Genomic DNA, 15820 nt, shown 5'->3' on the forward strand with positions numbered 1-15820 from the left:
AATTTGGGGTATTAAAAAACGTGCTTCTTGGGGTCTAGTACATGTTCCTTGCTGTAAAAAAGGGGGGAGAAGAGGGGGGCTCTTTTTGTTTCTTGCCAACCCAGTGCCCCTCTGGCCTGTTCCGTCTGGTTTCATGGAGAGGATTTCCAAACAGCAGCAGCCTGGCAACCCCTGCAGAGCCTGTGCAGGTCCCCTTTTTCCTGAGCTGTTCCTTTCTTCCTGGCCTGTAATTAAAATATCCCAGGGAGGGGGGCTGGATGCCTTGATGGCTTTTAACTCCTTTCCCCTGCGCTGCTTTTCTCCACAAGAGGGAATCCCTGATTTCCAAAGAAAAGAGGCACTAATCAAGGAGGGGGGAGGATCTTTCTCTCCCCCTTCCGTCTTCACACTCCAGTGACAAGTTTTAAATTGGATCCACAGGGGAGAATCGCTTCCACCCACCCCATCCATGCCTTTTTCCAAGCCACCGAGGCATCCCCCACCCCCCACCTTTTCCTCTAGTCCCAGCAAGAGCCTCGATCGCTCTCTCGCTCTCTCTCTCTCCCTGCCTGCCTGCCATTATGTGCAACCATCTTTTCCAGCCAGGCCTCTCTCTGCAGGCTGCTGTGGCAGGGAGAGGGAGCCCTTAAACATGTCTGCCTGAAAAAAAGCACCCCTGGCAGGATCAGCCCCTCCCCGGGTGGCAGCTCGCTGGCCTCTTGCACAAGGCTACCCGCAGCAGGTCTGTTTGCATGGGGGCGAAGAGTTTGCATGCAAGGTGGGGGATCGGGGAGAGAGAAAGAGTGAGATCCAGGGTCTAGATTCTGGGTGCCTTCCTTGGGGCCTGGCTGCTGCTGCTGCAGCCTCCAACACACTGAGCAAGGGGCACCATCCTTGGTCCAGCAGCCCCTCCGCACTGCATCTCGTCCGGGCTGCGTGCCCTGCAAAGCCAGAAGCACAGGGCAGCCACCGCTTCTCCCTCCTCCCCAGCAGGCGCTCCCGCTGCAGTGCCTACGCGGCAGGCAGGCAGGCAGGAAGCAGCAGCAGCCACCGCGGCCTCCGCCTAAGGAAGCGGGGCGCAGCTCCAGGAGAGGGCCGCGGGTTCTGCAGCCTGCCAGGCCTCGGGAGCTCCCTGCGGCCCGCCGGGGAGCCTCTGCGATCTGCTCGCCCGGGCACACCAGGGGCCGATCCCGGCGGCTGCAGGGATGCGGCTCTGGGCCCTGCAGTGAGCTCTGGAGCTGGGCAGGGAGCTCGTGGGTTTGCTCAGTGTCTGGAACTCTCTCTCTCTGTGTGATACATTGTGTGGCTCAGGTGTGTTTGTGATACACTGTATGACTCAGATGTGTGAGAGATACACTGTATATGGGACAGAGTGGCTTTTCCAAGACACCAGCCCTGATCTGCAGCTGGGTGTGGGGATCTAGGTGAATCAGTGATGAGGGTCCTTGTCTCTTCCTTCTTGGTGCCCTTTCAATCTCTGGGTGTCCCACCCTTGCGGAGAGCCCCGGAGCTCTGTTCAACACAGGAAGACTAACTCTGCACAGTGGTCACTGATGGCTTTGGGGTCTTGGCCTTTCCAACTGGCTGGCCCCTTAGTCCGTCCTCACCTCACACAGCACAGCCCTAGGCGCGGGTATTCAGACCTGAGCCCACGCGAGCCTCCCTGGTCCCTGGGTGTAAGGCAGGGACCTGAAGTGGGTGCGAAGCCAGGTGAGGCAGAGCCTCCCCACCGGAGTCCTTCAAAAAGCCCTGCCACCATGTGAGGCACCCAAGCACCCACAACCCATGCGCATAGCTTAGGCGCCTCATATGGCGGCAGCGCTTTTTGGAGGACTCCAGTGGGGAGGCTCTGCCTCACCTGCCTCCCCATCCACAGCATGTCCCTGGTGTAAGGATTGCAGTCTGAAATTATAACCAAACTCTGCAATGAGATGAGGGCTAGAAGCCAAATTAGGAATGGTGGCCCTACTTTGAGTTCAAGTGGGACACACACACACCGAGATAATTTAGGGTGCAATCTTAAGCACATTTACTAGGGAATAAACTCTGTTGAACACACATACACACACATGCATACCTTCCTCTGTCCTTTAGTAAACATGTTGTATTCACAATAAAGGGACAGGAAAGGATATGTTTGCATCCCCACAGTGGGGATTCTAACCCAGCTGCTAACAATTGTGTTGATGGATTCAGACAACTATGGAACAAACACAATCTGATTACAAGCTGACTGTGTGTGGTGCCTGCCATTGCACAGATGTGGACATCTCCCACCTCTGATCTACACTCAGCCTCTTCGGGGTTCTCTATGCAGAGTGGTAGTGACACAAGTTTTCACCATGGAGTTGAAGGCTGCAGAGGGCTGCTTGTCCAAACTTTTAGCCACATGGCTTTCGATTGTCAGAATCTGCTGTAAAATTACTTGGATCAGAGTGATCTGGACAAAAAAACCCACTTAGCCATGGAATCCCTTGGGTGACCTTGAGCCAGTCTCTCACCGCCTCACAGGGTTGCTGTGAAGCTTAAGTGGGGAGGAGGACCACATATGATATGCTATGAGCTCTTTGGAGGAAGGGTAGAATAGAATGTGTTTCATAATAAATTAATATGTTACCTTGGTGATGGGCCTGCTGCCGCCAACCCCCCACTGCTCTGTGGTTGGGGCTTCAGGTTGCTGTGGTAACAAATGCAAGCAGTAGTCATGTTTTCAACTGGATTGCATAATTCCTTCTCACACCAGTGGCTCTGATGGAGTTGTGCACGGGCATGGGAGCTAGCCATGCTGTTTGTCAAAACTGAGTGCTTGAAGACATTTCTGCCGTAACATGAAGCCCAGCCTCCCGCCTGCAGAGGTGCTTCTTCACTGGCAGCCATGTTGCCAAAGTGTGGACTACTGAGTGGTGGTTATTCTCGAGAAACCATGGCTGGGAAATTCTCCCTTGTGAGATGGTGGCGAGAGACTAAAAGGAAACAAAGCTTGGAGGGTTAGGAGACTGAATATGGTAGAAACAAAATGGGATTAGGGCCCACACTGGTTAGAAAGTGGATAGTGGTGGGGAAGTTATTATGGTGTTGCAACTGTAAAGCTCCTTCTCTGTCACTGGCTCTCATCCTGCAGTGGAACATGTGAAAGTTTGTGTGGTTGGTTGGCAACCTTCAGTCTCGAAAGACTATGGTATATGCTTACAGCACCCAGTATTCCCAGGCAGTCTCCCATCCAAGTACTGACCAGGCCTGACCCTGCTTAGCTTCCGAGATCAGATGAGATCAGGCATGTGCAGGGTAACAGTTGCTGCAACTGCAACAGTTGCTGAAAGTTTGTGTGACAAACTCCACAAATAGTGCAGTGTAATCTTTTCCCTTTGTGAAAACGGTTTCCAGTTATAGACAATTACTGGGCTGGTTCAGATGTTACGGGTACTGCCTGATGGGCCCTTCTAGTCTTGTGATGCAGGCCCACATCACAAGACTAGGAGGGCCCATCAGGCAATAATATCTGCACCCATATCTGGCTCCTCTTCCTGGTACCCTTCTGCATAATCATGGGGTGGCGGCAGCTTTATTTAAAAGTGTTTAATTTGCGCATTGAAGGAGGGCTCAGATGGACCATGCTCCTGTGTGATAGAACACAGAGGCACATCAGAAGGGGGAGCAGAATGCATGAAGGCACACACCCCTCATCATGCAATTAGAAGGGCTGGCCATTGCAGTATTGTCCAAACTGGCCCAATGTGGTATTATTCATTGTAGCATCTATTAAACCCAACCATGGACTTTTTCTCAGTTTAGTCCCAGTAACAAACCATTGGCAATAATGCCTACTGTTCCTAAGACCTTATGATACACAATGCTGATTAGCTACCAGCCTGAGCAAAATAAGTCCAGAGTTCTGGGAAACAGTTACAAATGGTAATAAATTATGCTGTTGCATGGAGGGGAAGTAGAAAGTGGACAATTTTTAAACTGACCATTTTCAGGGGCCATTTTTGTGTGAAGATGTGTTGGGTTGAGGTCTCATATGAAGGTAGCACTGAGGGATTTAAGCCATTTCTGCCCAACGTTGCATATATGCAACAGGGATAAAATGTGTACCATTTATAACTGTGGGCTGGGCAAAAATGGATTTGCAGCTGTGAAAATAGTACAGTGAAGTCATCTTGGTGCAGGAAGATTCTAGGTTAAGGGGCCAGATTTGTGAAGGAAAGATGAGATGAACATAGACTCCAGTGAGGACTTCAGATTAACATGTAATGTTTGTGCAGGGAAGGGGTTGGGGGTCTCTGCTTTTAATAATATGAAGGAAGGAATTTCAGGTGGTGAAACTTGAACAGGCTTGAGAAGAGCTACACCTGCCGAAATTCCCTCTTCTGTACTTAATGTAGGGGATGGGCCCTGTATCCAGGCGAGGTTCATAAAACAAAACATTGCTTTGTATTGAATGTCTAAGGGGTTGTTGAGCTCTGCCCCAGATGAGAAGGCCCTGGGGGTGGGGTGGGTGGCGTGGCGTGGCATGGCATGGCATGGCATGGCGTGGCATGGCATGGCGTGCGGCAGCAGTGGTGGTAAGACCTGTGTGGGTGAAGGCCTTGCAATGAAGTCATCTCTTTGTGAAACTGTAGCCACATAGTAATTTTACATGTGTGTTGCTGATGGGGGGTAGGTCAAAAAGACCTCTAGTAATCATCAGCATTGCAGGATGCAAGAATAATTCACAACCACCCCAAGTGCTGCAAGGATGTGTGTATTTGGGGTTGGATATTGAGCAAGAAAACCTTCCTTTGCAGGTTCTGAGGGCAGTCAGGAGAAGGGATGGCACTCATTAGAAGCATCTCTTGGGGAGCAGAGGCAAGGGAAGGGGGGGAAGCCCTGCTTAGCAGTCACCCTCTTGCTCCTGTGGCTGAGTAGCCTTTGTGCAGCAAAAGGAGATCCTGTAAGGATTTTTTTTTTTTATTGCAGTCTCTCTTTGTTAGCTACAGACACACACACAGCTTTTCAGCCAGGTTTTGGGAGGTAAGTTGGGGAGGAAAAAAAAGCACAGGGGACGCTTGTGTGTGGAATGCAGTGTGCATGTTGGGGGGGGGATTGTGTGCATGGGGGCTGCAGAAAGGGGAACAGGACAGCAATTGCCCTGACACCAGAGCAAGCAAACGACCGAGCCCCTCTGATTTTCAGGGACTTGTTGGCAACTCAGCGAGGGTTGCCATAGCTTTTTATGTAGGGTGACCAGAACCGGCTGAAACTGGTTTGAGGCAGATCAGCTCCTGAACACAATGCAGTCACTGAGCTACTACAGTGGGATAGCTTCCTCCCTTCATGGCAACCAAAAGCAGAGGATCTTGCAGAAAGATACCATCCCCTAACAATATGTGAATGCACACTTTAGACACACAGCGCTGGTACGTGGCTAATGTAGTCATAAAGGATTCTGTGTATCTCTGTACATATTTGCAACAACTGCAATTACTTTGGCTGTTCATGCCTTTTTTGGGGGTTTGGTTTTTCTTTTGCTAGAGGAATGGACAAGAGCTGAGATTTGTCACCCATTAAAAGATGTTTCCTTTGCTTTGCTAGGTGGGACATTTCTGCCGTTTTGCTTTGCTTTTTCTAAGCTGAACAAAATAAAAATGGATTGAAGGATTTGTATTTCTGCTTATGCTCGTGACTCAGGATTGCTGCTTTGCATGCTGTCTTATTTGCAGGGTGCTGTCTTGTGTGTTACTTTTCAGGGGGGAAAAAAGGACATTAAGCCTGTATGTGTGTGTTGTGTCTCTGTTAAAGGCCAAGAGCGAGCAGTGTAGTTGTAAAATTGCGCATGAGAGCATTTGTAAAAGAGACCATAAGGGCATATTCTTTTCTTTTTTCCTTGTAGGCCTATTGATGGGGACTGCCTTTAACCCTTTCAGGTTTGCAGTGGTTATACATCTGTGGCTATATATCTGATCAGTGACATTAACAAACAAAAAAATCTGCCCACAGGTCAAGGTCCACAAGGTGAGCTATGGTATTTTTTGAGCACAATAGCATGGAGATAACATGTGTACAAAACCTCAGTGCAGTTTGTGATTGTGCACCCAGGCACATTGATGAATAAACAGTGGTCTGAATTAGGTGAAGAAATGCTGTTAAACTTATCCATCTTTAATTGGATTAAAGCTATTGTTTATAAAGGCTTATTGATAACCAAGCCTCCTCCATTTGAGTTACCTTTCAGGCAGACATTTTCTCCCCACTGTTAACTCATAAAAGAACAGGCCCCTGTGTGACAATCATAAATTCTGGACCACATGGCAGAGAGCTGTATTGCATTATTTGGCCATTAAACTTTTATAATTTTCCATCTTCTCATTAACAAACAATCATTTCTTTTCCCCTTCTGATCAAATTAGAGAACTGTGTCTTTATTTGTTAAGTCAAAGGGCTATTGAGGCAGGCGTACATTTTTATACCAATAGAAATGTGGAAATATGTAAACAGAATGTGCATTTTGCTTATTAAACTGTATTGTATTGGGCTGTTGCAGCCCAGTGGAGGGGGGTAGGTTTATTTTAAAGGTTTGTAGAACTCCAATGGATTACTAGTGGCATAAATTACAATACCGAGCATTAATTACATACAGATAGGAAACCGGATGGACACTGCATCAGCTGGTAAGGAATGTCTCCTTCTGACTCGAAGCTTCAGAGCATTGGATAATGGATAAGATTTGTTTTCCTTCTCTAAAAAATAAATGTGTACTTAGATAAGGGCAGGCATTTTGCATCTTATGCTGAAGCTGGAGGCTTCAGAGAAAAGGAGCGGGGGAGGTAGGAGAAAGCAAAGCAGTAATGATTGTGGCAAAGGGAAGAACAAAGGCTCTTAGAGATTATATTCGAGCACTAAACATTGTTGCCTGAGGGATTCTTTTGCTAGAAACACTGTGACTTCCTAAAACAGGAAATCATCAGCAAGCCTGGAATCTTATGTGCATTATGATCCTACTAAAATCCAGCCTGTCCTGGCTGACAGCTGATATTATAAATCTGCAATCATGGGGAAAAAAGCAAATAAAGATGGAGGATATACAAGTGGAAAAAATGTGTTCTGATCTGGTTTGAAATTTAGGTTGTCCATTGTATTCAAGCAGAATAAAGTAGACAATCTTAAAAGCCTTGGGAGTATTTTGATTGGGTAAGTTTCTTGGGGGCTGGTGACAGGCAGGGTTGCCTGCATTTAGAGGGTGACACAAGCATTAAGGAACCTCTTTATTTCCTGATTGTGCAGCAGATGACATAAGGTATTTAAGGCAAAAATTGTAGTATATTGACAGTAGCATGCAATTTGTTCAGTCTGAAAATATTTTGTATAGAGTTTTAAACCAGGTATACTGTATTGTGCTGCTCAGATCTGGTGGGGCTTTCAGTAGCTTGCATGAGGGAGCCAAGTGTGTGCTGTGATTTCATTTTTGTGTTATGTTTAATATAAATATACAGAGGTTCTGTGTTTGGTTGTAGATGTCTGTTTCAGAAACCACTTGTCCATGATGAGGAATAGTATGGATGGCTGGGTCTTTTTTCCCCCCAGGGTCAGATGAAATCCATAGGGTTACATGAGATCACCTTTATGTTTTGTAGGCTATTCTAAAACTGTAAGTACTAACACTTCATGTTGTGGTAATATTCTCATTGAATTTAGGTTTTGGAAGTAGTGTGGCACCATGCATATATATATATATATATGTGCCTGTTCACATGTTGTGCTCTGCATTTATCTTGTCTTGCTTTCTGCAAAGGATTTTTTTCATTTAACTATTATGCTGAGAGCTGTTTGCTGTAACATGAGAAACCTGAACAGATATTGTTTATGATTCTTCAGATGTTTCTGTTTAATATATTCAAACAGTCTGTTCTCTGAGAGATTTTTGAGGGTTGGCTCTTTTTTTTTTTTTTTTTTTTTTTGCATGTAGGCCATCCTTTTAAGCTGAAAATGCAGATTAATATTTGAGGGCTGGCCCTCTTATCAGGAGCTCATGTTGGAATCTGCCTTATCTCAGTAGCAAATCTTGAGCAGAATAAGCGTTTGACTGACTTTAGATCTTTTTTGGAAATTAAATCATTTGCTTTATTTTCCCTGAAAGTATATAAATATAAATAAAGGAAGGTATACACAGACACTGGCTTAAATGAAGCAAGGGTAAAAATGTTGACCCAGATGTTTCTAGGGCCTACTTTGTGCCAGTCATTGGTGTTCTTGCCCGGAGTTATCTGTGGCTATTGTGAACAAAGAACTGCTATCCATTTTGCTCTGGCAGAAGAAGTAAACCAATGGAAAAGCAGTAAAGAGAGCCATTAGAATAATCTAAATTTCTGTTATATGCAAAACCCTGAATCCAAAAAACCTTGCAGCTGTGCCCTGCTATGGCACATTTGTAGAAGCCTTCCCAATCTCCATTTTAAGCTCTAGTACCTCACACTGCTAGAGGTGGTTTTTAAGGGTCCCTTGATTTTTAAGGAGGAGTTGGCTGAGGTGGGAGGGAGGGGCCTGAGAAGTCCTGGGCGGTATACAGAAGCCCTGACTGGATTTGTTGGCTTTCACCCAGGTTATTTTTAATACTGAATTACAGTGGTATGGTCTATAGTAGGGCCGTACATACAGCAGATGCATGGTTTTTGTTTAAACCTCTGCTTAAGGGGTTGAGTGAATGCCTTGATGCTCTTCTCATAGATGTCTTAGCACATTGATCGTGTGCTAACTAAAGTGATCACTTGATAACCTGAATGTATGAAACATCAGTCACCACAGATTGTTACCTCAAGGAAGCATCCCAAATGGGGCCAGGAAAGGGAAACTGGGGTTGTGGTAGTGGTGGATCCTTCTGCATGGAAATCTGTCTTTTGAATGTGTGAACCTGCTTTGGTACCTGATTTACAGAGCAACTAGTCATCCATTCATTCCTGCTGATGTGCTGGCTATACAGCAGATTTTTTAGTTAGGTTTAGCTTAACCAGTGCCTAACTGTAACTTAAACTGAAGCGAACAGATTTTTTGTATAGGCAAGTCCTTGTAGTAATTTCGTGATGGCTGAAAAATTCTGATGCTAGAAGAATCACACACTCAAGTTCTGGAATAATCCTAGTTGCCAGGAAGTCTGTAAATTTGATGTTGTCACCGGGGCAATGGAAAAATTTAATTAGCTTTGCACATGGTGCCCAGGAATAAGAAACATGTTGTTGCGGCTAGCATATACCAAAATCTGAGTATGGATCAGGTCCACAGCCTACACCTCTTCCCCTTTTCTTCATAGCAGCACCGCACAGCCCATATGGTAACTATAAACATGAGACACACCCTGCTGGATCAAAGACTCATCTAGTTCAATGTATTGTTTTGCATGTGGCCAGCCAGCTGTTCCTAGGAAGGTTGCAAAAGGGGTATGAAGGCAAAGCCCTACCCTGTTTAGTATTCAAGAAATATACTGCTTCCAAACATGTTCTGGTACATGTAGCTATGTTATTATAACTATTGGATGTTGATAGACCTCTCCTCCTTGAATACCTTAAGAAGGCCTTTATGGTGCTCTTCACCTTTCCTTCACTCTCCCTTCTTTCACCCTTGATTTCTCTCTCTCCAACCCATCCATCCCTACCTTAGTTGTAGTATCCTACAGCTTGGCTTATAATTTCCAGGAACCCTCAAATTGATGAGATTGGTGTAGTTTTTTCTTCCTGTTGGCTGTGATAGATAATGGGGAAATTGATGAAGGTCACCTCTTTCTATTGCATTTGTAGTCCAAGTACACATTACAGGCTTTTTCATTGTCATTATTTTTCTGTTCATTTTATTGAACTGCCCAGGATCTGTATCTGAATTCTGTGGGACCCTCATGCAGCTTAAAAATAACAGTTTGATGAGATGGACTAAAGCTGTGGTTAAGCATATAAATTGCAGTCAGGTTTTTTTTAGCAGAAATACAGTACTGTCTGACTAAGGATGTGAGTCAGAGACTGTCAGGGTGTAGGATACATTGAGGTCACAGTCATGCATAGGCCCAAACAATGTGAACGAGGAATCATGGGAAACTGGGACTTGTCTCTACCTCTTCTCCAAGCTCCAGCAGCTTTTTTTTAAAGAAATGGAGAGTGAGCCATTAATCTGACACTTGGTATTGTTTTGGTACTGTCCCTGTCCCTGTATGTACACCAGGTTTCTGACAGGGATGGGTGCATCTAGAAACCCTTGGGGGCTTGCTTGGGGTTGCTGGATTGATCAGTGTTCTGTGGCTTTGAGTACTAATCTGCTGGGGGAAGCACAGAGAAACACAGAAGCTGCTTCTGGACTGGCTCTGAAGTACTCAATACTCATAAGAACATAAGAACATAAGAACAGCCCCACTGGATCAGGCCATAGGCCCATCTAGTCCAGCTTCCTGTATCTCACAGCGGCCCACCAAATGCTCCAGGGAGCACACCAGATAACAAGAGACCTCATCCTGGTGCCCTCCCCTACATCTGGCATTCTGACTTAACCCATTCCTAAAATCAGGAGGTTGCGCATACACATCATGGCTTGTACCCCATAATGGATTTTTCCTCCAGAAACTCGTCCAATCCCCTTTTAAAGGCGTCTAGGCTAGACGCCAGCACCACATCCTGTGGCAAGGAGTTCCACAGACCGACCACGCGCTGAGTAAAGAAATATTTTCTTTTGTCTGTCCTAACCCGCCCAACACTCAATTTTAGTGGATGTCCCCTGGTTCTGGTATTATGTGAGAGTGCAAAGAGCATCTCCCTATTCACTCTGTCCATCCCCTGCATAATTTTGTATGTCTCAATCATGTCCCCCCTCAAGCGTCTCTTTTCTAGGCTGAAGAGGCCCAAACGCCGTAGCCTTTCCTCATAAGGAAGGTGCCCCAGCCCCGTAATCATCTTAGTCGCTCTCTTTTGCACCTTTTCCATTTCCACTATGTCTTTTTTGAGATGCGGCGACCAGAACTGGACACAATACTCCAGGTGTGGCCTTACCATAGATTTGTACAATGGCATTATAATACTAACTGTTTTGTTCTCAATACCCTTCCTAATGATCCCAAGCATAGAATTGGCCTTCTTCACTGCCGCCGCACATTGGGTCGACACTTTCATCGACCTGTCCACCACCACCCCAAGATCTCTCTCCTGATCTGTCACAGACAGCTCAGAACCCATCAGCCTATATCTAAAGTTTTGATTTTTTGCCCCAATGTGCATGACTTTACACTTACTGACATTGAAGCGCATCTGCCATTTTGCTGTCCATTCTGCCAGTCTGGAGAGATCCTTCTGGAGCTCCTCACAATCACTTCTGGTCTTTACCACTCGGAAAAGTTTGGTGTCATCTGCAAACTTAGCCACTTCACTGCTCAACCCTGTCTCCAGGTCATTTATGAAGAAGTTGAAAAGCACCGATCCCAGGACAGATCCTTGGGGCACACCGCTTTTCACCTCTCTCCATTGTGAAAATTGCCCATTGACACCCACTGTCTGCTTCCTGGCCTCCAACCAGTTCTCAATCCACGAGAGGACCTGTCCTCTAATTCCCTGACTGTGGAGTTTTTTCAGTAGCCTTTGGTGAGGGACCGTGTCAAACGCCTTCTGAAAGTCCAGATATATAATGTCCACGGGTTCTCCCACATCCACATGCCTGTTGACCTTTTCAAAGAATTCTATAAGGTTTGTGAGGCAAGACTTACCCTTACAGAAGCCATGCTGACTCTCCCTCAGCAAGGCCTGTTCGTCTATGTGTTTTGAGATCCTATCTTTGATGAGGCATTCCACTATCTTACCCGGTATAGATGTTAGGCTGACCGGCCTATAGTTTCCTGGGTCCCCCCTCTTTCCCTTTTTAAAAATAGGTGTGACATTTGCTATCCTCCAATCTTCTGGCACCGTGGCCGTTTTGAGGGACAAGTTGCATACCTTAGTCAAGAGATCTGCAACTTCATTCTTCAATTCCTTAATAACCCTTGGGTGTATGCCATCAGGGCCCGGTGACTTATTGATCTTTAATTTATCAATGAAGTCTGAAACATCTTCTCTTTTAACCTCTATCTGACTTAACTCCTCGGTTAGGAGGGGCCGTTCGGGCAGCGGTATCTGCCCGAGGTCTTCTGCCGTGAAGACAGATGCAAAGAACTCATTTAATTTCTCTGCCATCTCTAAGTCTCCTTTTATCTCCTCTTTCCCTCCCTCACCATCCAGAGGGCCAACCGCTTCTCTGGCGGGTTTCCTGCTTCTAACATATTTGAAGAAGCTTTTATTATTCCCCTTAATGTTGCCGGCCATGCGTTCCTCATAGTCTCGCTTGGCCTCCCCATCACCTTCTTACATTTCTTTTGCCACAGTTTATGTTCCTTTTTATTCTCTTCATTAGGGCAAGACTTCCATTTACGGAAGGAAGCTTCCTTGCCCTTCACAGCCTCTCTAACTTGGCTGGTTAGCCATGCGGGCACTCTCCTGGATTTAGTGGAACCCTTCTTTCTTTGCGGTATACACCTCTGCTGGGCCTCTATTACTGTTGTTTTAAGCAGCCTCCATGCACTCTGGAGAGATTGGACTCTTTTTACCCTCCCTTTCAACCTCCTCCTAACCAGCCTCCTCATTTGAGGGAAGTCCGCCTGTCGGAAGTCAAGTCGGAACCTGTCGGAAGTCAAGCAGGAACCTACTCCTGCTAGGTAGGTTCTGGCCCCAAGGAATTCTTCAGTTTTACTCTGGTTGGGATAGGGTTTCCAGGTTGTTACCTGGTAGATGGTCACTCTGTCCCATTAAAAATTATTGAAGCCTTTATAGTGACCCCAAATTTTGACCATTTTTCTGTGATCAGGTAGGGCTGGAAAAGACTCCTTTTTGAAACCCTGGAGAGCCAGGATGTAGTCAGTCTTGATCTAGGTAAATGATGACAAACCTTTTGGGCTCCATGTGTCAAAAACTCAGAAAATGCCTAACTTGACTCTGCTGGTATGTCACATATACCCTTTCTCCCAACAAAAGAGAAACAATTCTTTACATTTTTTTTTTTTTAAAATACAGTCCAGTCATGTGTGGTATTATGCATTATATAAAGAAAGTCAAATAGTTACAAAAATGATGAGAAAAACAAACCCATTTGTTAGGTGTTGGTGAACCCTGGCATGTCACCTTTGACATGCATGTCATAGGTTCACCATCACTGATCTAGGTGGACCAGTGATCTGACTCCATATAACGTGGCTTCATTTGTTGTGGAGGTTGATGTAACCATCCAATGTTTTTCCTGCCAGGTCATTCTCTGATTCTCCTGACATCTCTTCCTCAGCTGCAGGACACCAGGTGTGTAGTGTTCCTGATGAGGAAGGGGATGATGAAAGGGAGAGCCTGCAGCTACTTCAACTCATCTATTTTAAAGAGACAAGATTAAGGTTGCAATCTGACAACCCTCTCCTGGGATTGTCAAGGATGATTACAGGCTGTTGTTCAATGCTTTGCCATGTGACTACAGTTTTCTTAGTGCTGATGGTAAGGGAGATAGTAGAGTCAGGGATGTTAGGCCCGGGCACACACCTATCAGAGAACCCACCAGGCCTTGCTATGCCTAAACCCTAAGTATGCTGGCAGTGGTAGCACTCAAGATGCCATCAGAGATGGGTGGATGGGTGCCATGGGGGCCCCAGTACATGAATTTACCCCCAGGTCCCCAGCAACGATGTGGGCACTACATGGAGCCCCTCATGAATGTGATGCTCTCTCCAAACTTTTTGGCAAGAGTGCCGCATGAAATATCTGGCGCAGTGCTGAGGGCCGGGAAAAATTTAAATAAATATATTAGAGATGGAACTTAGATGAATGAATAAATGAATGAGTGGGCTCATTCACTCAGCCTCTCCGGCCCTCAGAACACCCTCCAGATGCAATCAGAGCACAGCTCTGGTCATGTTCAGTCAAGTGGGCCAGAGGCTTTCAGGGAACAAGAGGCTGGCAGCAGGCCAGATAGAGGATTGCTGCGGACCGCATCTGGCCCCCGGGCCGGGGTTTAGAGACCCCTGCTCTAGGAAGTTCTGCAATTGGCCTTGCTTTTGGGCCATGAGCACAACATGAGCTGTCAATAACCCTAACTCAGATGGGCTGTACTTTAGCTTAGTTTTCATGTAAGCAATTGCAAACACATTGTTATCTGACCTCCTTCCTTGGCAATGCCAAAAGCATAGTTCAAGAACACCAAGAAGATGCCAAAAAAGAACTGGGTCAAGGAGGCAGCCTTTTTTCACTCTGTTTATCGCAAAACTGTTGATCACAGAACCATGAAACTTCACAGTTCAATGCAAACAGCAGTTTTCAAAATGAATGAATCAGGCCATTGGTTCTTTGCTGTGGGTAACTCCAGCACATCTGGATTCCAAGGCAGAATGAGTCTTGACAGAATCCCAGCAATATTGCCAGGGACCTCCAGGTGAAATTAGGGACTATTATCACAGTTCAGTACAAACATAGTATGATCAGGACAATGCAGAGTAGAGTTGTTCACAGACTGAAGCAAACTTGCCCATCTGAGACTGAATATGGAAAGCAGGGTGGTGTTTGGTGGAAGGGCAAACAGAGAGGTAGGCAGGCAGACAAGTAGGTGGGTGAACAGACTAGAGGCCAATGCAACAGAGAGAGATTAGATCCAAACAGACATGCCCACAGCTAGTTGTTCTTCGAATGACAGTTCAGGCTTGACCTGGAATACTTATGATCAGGACAGGTCAAGGAGCACCAATAGGGTTCATTTTTGAGACTGTTATGGACTATGGGGAGTCAACCCCTTTTCTTTCCATTCTGCATCTCAGAATGTGGCTTGCTACAATGCAAATCAAAAGGTTCCAGGTTCAAGTTTGACTGAGAGAGGCCTACGACATGATCCGTTTTCACTGTTCGAGAATATGTTAACTTCCAGTTATTATTAATGCACAGTCTTTCAGTAATTTGGGCTGCAATCCTAACTACACTTTCCTGAGAGTAAGCCCCATTAAACAAAATAGGACTTACTTCTGGGTAGAACTGGTTAGGACTGTGCCCTAAGTGCACAATCCTATCCAACTTTCCAGCACGGATGCAAAAGGACATGCGCTGCATCTTGTAGTGTTGGGGCAGTCACAAAGGCCTACTCAAGGTAAGGGAATGTTTGTTCCCTTACCTCTGGGCTGCATTGTGGCTCTATCGGTGCTAGAAAGTTGGATAGGATTGGACCCTGCATCCTCTAGTCCAGGGGTGTCCAAACTTTTTAGCAGGAGTCCCACATCATCTCTCTGACACTGTGTCGCCGGCCAAATTAATTTACATTTCAAATTTGAATAAATTTACATAAATGAATATATTCACATAAATGAATAAATTTACATAAATGAATAAATTCATTACATCAATGAATAAATTTACATAAATGAATATATTAGAGATGGAACTTGTAGGTCTTGCAATAGCTCAAGGCCTATAAAAGTCCTTGCACAAGGCAAGGCTAGCCTTTCCTTCACTGCCACTGCTGCATCACAGACGTGAAACAGCAAGCAGTGGAGGGAACTCTTGTCCCACAGCTCATGCGAGAGGTCAAACAGTCATCTTCACACTGAGAGTAGTTGTGTCAGGCCAGCATGGGCTCCAGCAAGTCTCCGGAGGGCCAGATGCTCATTGGAGACTGGGGGCTCCCTGCGGGCCGGATTGTGAGTCCCTGAGGGCCGCAGGTGGCCCCCGGGCCGGGGTTTGGGCACCCCTGCTCTAGTCACACTGAATTAACAAAACTTATTTTCTACTCTACAGATAGGAAAATACAGAATGAAAAGACAATGCTAGTTAAGCCAGCTTTTATCTTTCAT

The 15820-nt window shown here is 45.9% G+C and overlaps 1 protein-coding gene and 1 pseudogene across 3 annotated transcripts in view; one reads left to right on the forward strand and one right to left on the reverse strand.

Moving 5' to 3' along the window:
- Positions 1-615: 615 nt before the first annotated feature.
- ZNF532 (zinc finger protein 532) overlaps positions 616-15820 on the forward strand; it is a 66715-nt gene continuing 51510 nt past the window's right edge. For 2 of the 3 annotated variants that reach the window (XM_066614415.1, XM_066614417.1), the window contains exon 1: positions 616-721. The gene's annotated coding sequence lies outside the window, so the exon portion shown is untranslated. Of the gene's footprint in view, positions 722-5296; positions 5379-15820 lie in introns of those variants that run through there. The other variant, XM_066614416.1, reaches the window with a different exon arrangement.
- On the reverse strand, positions 3163-3282 carry LOC136642553 (5S ribosomal RNA; annotated as a pseudogene).

Source organism: Tiliqua scincoides, chromosome 2 (genome assembly GCF_035046505.1).
Source record: "Tiliqua scincoides isolate rTilSci1 chromosome 2, rTilSci1.hap2, whole genome shotgun sequence".
NCBI classification, from domain to species: Eukaryota; Metazoa; Chordata; class Lepidosauria; order Squamata; family Scincidae; genus Tiliqua; species Tiliqua scincoides.